The sequence below is a fragment of the Heterodontus francisci genome, unplaced genomic scaffold, assembly GCF_036365525.1.
Source record: "Heterodontus francisci isolate sHetFra1 unplaced genomic scaffold, sHetFra1.hap1 HAP1_SCAFFOLD_701, whole genome shotgun sequence".
NCBI lineage: Eukaryota > Metazoa > Chordata > Chondrichthyes > Heterodontiformes > Heterodontidae > Heterodontus > Heterodontus francisci.
In genome coordinates this window covers 132501-137500 of record NW_027140629.1, presented here as the reverse complement: position 1 = coordinate 137500, position 5000 = coordinate 132501, and positions in this window count along the sequence as shown.

Here is a 5000-nt window from a genome sequence, read left to right as displayed (position 1 = left end):
CCGCAAGTGCGGGAAGGGCGGAGGAGCACACGGACGCCGCCTTCCCAAACTGAGCCCAAAGTGCCCAGGCATGCCCCCTTGATCTCGCCTAATCAGTGAGCCCAAAATAATTTCAGAGTGTGGAAACCTGATCCAAAAAGGTCGAAAAGAACGGCCAGAGATCAAGTCCGAAAGGGGAAATCAGTAACAAGCAAGCAGAGTAATCATTAACCAAAAAGCGCAAAATTATGTTAAAAGTGTGAAATCATTAACCAAAAACTCGAAAATAATGTCCAGAGACCAAGTCCGAAAGTACAAATAATTAACCATAAGCAGAGTCATCATTAACCAAAAATCGCAAAAGTAAGTAAAAAGTGTGAAATCATTAACCAAAAATCGCAAAAGTAAGTAAAAAGTGTGAAATCATTAACCAAAAACTCGAAAATAATGTCCAGAGACTAAGTCCGAAAGGGCAAATGGTTAACCAGTAAGCAGAGTAATCATTAACCAAAAATCGCAAAAGTAAGTAAAAAGTGTGAAATCATTAACCAAAAATCGCAAAAGTAAGTAAAAAGTGTGAAATCATTAACCAAAAACTCGAAAATAATGTCCAGAGACCAAGTCCGAAAGGGCAAATGGTTAACCAGTAAGCAGAGTAATCATTAACCAAAAAGGGCAAAAGTAAGTAAAAAGTATGAAATCATTAACCAAAAAGCACAAAATTAAGTTAAAAGTGTGAAATCATTAACCAAAAAGTCGAAAATAATCTCCAGAGACTAAGTGCGAAAGGGCAAATGGTTAACCAGTAAGCAGAGTAATCATTAACCAAAAATCGCAAAAGTAAGTAAAAAGTGTGAAATCATTAACCAAAAACTCGAAAATAATGTCCAGAGACCAAGTCCGAAAGGGCAAATGGTTAACCAGTAAGCAGAGTAATCATTAACCAAAAAGGGCAAAAGTAAGTAAAAAGTATGAAATCATTAACCAAAAAGCACAAAATTAAGTTAAAAGTGTGAAATCATTAACCAAAAAGTCGAAAATAATCTCCAGAGACTAAGTGCGAAAGGGCAAATGGTTAACCAGTAAGCAGAGTAATCATTAACCAAAAATCGCAAAAGTAAGTAAAAAGTGTGAAATCATTAACCAAAAACTCGAAAATAATGTCCAGAGACCAAGTCCGAAAGGGCAAATGGTTAACCAGTAAGCAGAGTAATCATTAACCAAAAAGGGCAAAAGTAAGTAAAAAGAATGAAATCATTAACCAAAAAGCACAAAATTAAGTTAAAAGTGTGAAATCATTAACCAAAAAGTCGAAAATAATCTCCAGAGACTAAGTGCGAAAGGGCAAATGGTTAACCAGTAAGCAGAGTCATCATTAACCAAAAATCGCAAAAGTAAGTAAAAAGTGTGAAATCATTAACCAAAAACCCGAAAATAATGTCCAGAGACTAAGTCCAAAAGGGCAAATGGTTAACCAGTAAGCAGAGTAATCATTAACCAAAAATCGCAAAAGTAAGTAAAAAGTGTGAAATCATTAACCAAAAACTCGAAAATAATCTCCAGAGACTAAGTGCGAAAGGGCAAATGGTTAACCAGTAAGCAGAGTAATCATTAACCAAAAATCGCAAAAGTAAGTAAAAAGTGTGAAATCATTAACCAAAAACCCGAAAATAATGTCCAGAGACTAAGTCCGAAAGGGCAAATAATTAACCAGTAAGCAGAGTAATCATTAACCAAAAATCGCAAAAATATGTTAAAAGTGTGAAATCATTAACCAAAAACTCGAAAATAATGTCCAGAGACTAAGTCCGAAAGGGCAAATGGTTAACCAGTAAGCAGAGTAATCATTAACCAAAAATCGCAAAAGTAAGTAAAAAGTGTGAAATCATTAACCAAAAACCCGAAAATAATGTCCAGAGACTAAGTCCGAAAGGGCAAATGGTTAACCAGTAAGCAGAGTAATCATTAACCAAAAATCGCAAAAGTAAGTAAAAAGTGTGAAATCATTAACCAAAAACTCGAAAATAATGTCCAGAGACTAAGTCCGAAAGGGCAAATGGTTAACCAGTAAGCAGAGTAATCATTAACCAAAAGGCGCAAAAGTAAGTAAAAAGTATGAAATCAGTAACCAAAAAGCGCAAAAATATGTTAAAAGTGTGAAATCATTAACCAAAAACTCGAAAATAATGTGCAGAGACTAAGTCCGAAAGGGCAAATAATTAACCAGTAAGCAGAGTAATCATTAACCAAAAAGCGCAAAAATATGTTAAAAGTGTGAAATCATTAACCAAAAACTCGAAAATAATGTCCAGAGACTAAGTCCGAAAGGGCAAATAATTAACCAGTAAGCAGAGTAATCATTAACCAAAAAGCGCAAAAGTAAGTAAAAAGTGTGAAATCATTAACCAAAAAGTCGAAAATAATGCCCAGAGACTAAGTCCGAAAGGGCAAATGGTTAACCAGTAAGCAGAGTAATCATTAACCAAAAATCGCAAAAGTAAGTAAAAAGTATGAAATCAGTAACCAAAAAGCGCAAAAATATGTTAAAAGTGTGAAATCATTAACCAAAAAGTCGAAAATAATGCCCAGAGACTAAGTCCGAAAGGGCAAATGGTTAACCAGTAAGCAGAGTAATCATTAACCAAAAGGCGCAAAAGTAAGTAAAAAGTATGAAATCAGTAACCAAAAAGCGCAAAAATATGTTAAAAGTGTGAAATCATTAACCAAAAACTCGAAAATAATGTGCAGAGACTAAGTCCGAAAGGGCAAATAATTAACCAGTAAGCAGAGTAATCATTAACCAAAAATCGCAAAAATATGTTAAAAGTGTGAAATCATTAACCAAAAACTCGAAAATAATGTCCAGAGACTAAGTCCGAAAGGGCAAATGGTTAACCAGTAAGCAGAGTAATCATTAACCAAAAATCGCAAAAGTAAGTAAAAAGTGTGAAATCATTAACCAAAAACCCGAAAATAATGTCCAGAGACTAAGTCCGAAAGGGCAAATGGTTAACCAGTAAGCAGAGTAATCATTAACCAAAAATCGCAAAAGTAAGTAAAAAGTGTGAAATCATTAACCAAAAACTCGAAAATAATGTCCAGAGACTAAGTCCGAAAGGGCAAATGGTTAACCAGTAAGCAGAGTAATCATTAACCAAAAGGCGCAAAAGTAAGTAAAAAGTATGAAATCAGTAACCAAAAAGCGCAAAAATATGTTAAAAGTGTGAAATCATTAACCAAAAACTCGAAAATAATGTGCAGAGACTAAGTCCGAAAGGGCAAATAATTAACCAGTAAGCAGAGTAATCATTAACCAAAAATCGCAAAAATATGTTAAAAGTGTGAAATCATTAACCAAAAACTCGAAAATAATGTCCAGAGACTAAGTCCGAAAGGGCAAATGGTTAACCAGTAAGCAGAGTAATCATTAACCAAAAATCGCAAAAGTAAGTAAAAAGTGTGAAATCATTAACCAAAAACTCGAAAATAATCTCCAGAGACTAAGTCCGAAAGGGCAAATGGTTAACCAGTAAGCAGAGTAATCATTAACCAAAAATCGCAAAAGTAAGTAAAAAGTATGAAATCAGTAACCAAAAAGCGCAAAAATATGTTAAAAGTGTGAAATCATTAACCAAAAACTCGAAAATAATGTGCAGAGACTAAGTCCGAAAGGGCAAATAATTAACCAGTAAGCAGAGTAATCATTAACCAAAAATCGCAAAAATATGTTAAAAGTGTGAAATCATTAACCAAAAACTCGAAAATAATGTCCAGAGACTAAGTCCGAAAGGGCAAATGGTTAACCAGTAAGCAGAGTAATCATTAACCAAAAATCGCAAAAGTAAGTAAAAAGTGTGAAATCATTAACCAAAAACCCGAAAATAATGTCCAGAGACTAAGTCCGAAAGGGCAAATGGTTAACCAGTAAGCAGAGTAATCATTAACCAAAAATCGCAAAAGTAAGTAAAAAGTGTGAAATCATTAACCAAAAACTCGAAAATAATGTCCAGAGACTAAGTCCGAAAGGGCAAATGGTTAACCAGTAAGCAGAGTAATCATTAACCAAAAGGCGCAAAAGTAAGTAAAAAGTATGAAATCAGTAACCAAAAAGCGCAAAAATATGTTAAAAGTGTGAAATCATTAACCAAAAACTCGAAAATAATGTGCAGAGACTAAGTCCGAAAGGGCAAATAATTAACCAGTAAGCAGAGTAATCATTAACCAAAAATCGCAAAAATATGTTAAAAGTGTGAAATCATTAACCAAAAAGTCGAAAATAATGCCCAGAGACTAAGTCCGAAAGGGCAAATGGTTAACCAGTAAGCAGAGTAATCATTAACCAAAAATCGCAAAAGTAAGTAAAAAGTGTGAAATCATTAACCAAAAACCCGAAAATAATGTCCAGAGACTAAGTCCGAAAGGGCAAATGGTTAACCAGTAAGCAGAGTAATCATTAACCAAAAATCGCAAAAGTAAGTAAAAAGTGTGAAATCATTAACCAAAAACTCGAAAATAATGTCCAGAGACTAAGTCCGAAAGGGCAAATGGTTAACCAGTAAGCAGAGTAATCATTAACCAAAAGGCGCAAAAGTAAGTAAAAAGTATGAAATCAGTAACCAAAAAGCGCAAAAATATGTTAAAAGTGTGAAATCATTAACCAAAAACTCGAAAATAATGTGCAGAGACTAAGTCCGAAAGGGCAAATAATTAACCAGTAAGCAGAGTAATCATTAACCAAAAAGCGCAAAAATATGTTAAAAGTGTGAAATCATTAACCAAAAACTCGAAAATAATGTCCAGAGACTAAGTCCGAAAGGGCAAATAATTAACCAGTAAGCAGAGTAATCATTAACCAAAAAGCGCAAAAGTAAGTAAAAAGTGTGAAATCATTAACCAAAAAGTCGAAAATAATGCCCAGAGACTAAGTCCGAAAGGGCAAATGGTTAACCAGAAAATCAGTCGAATAATGTCCAGAGACTAAGTCCGAAAGGGCAAATGGTTAACCAGTGGAAGGGCGATCA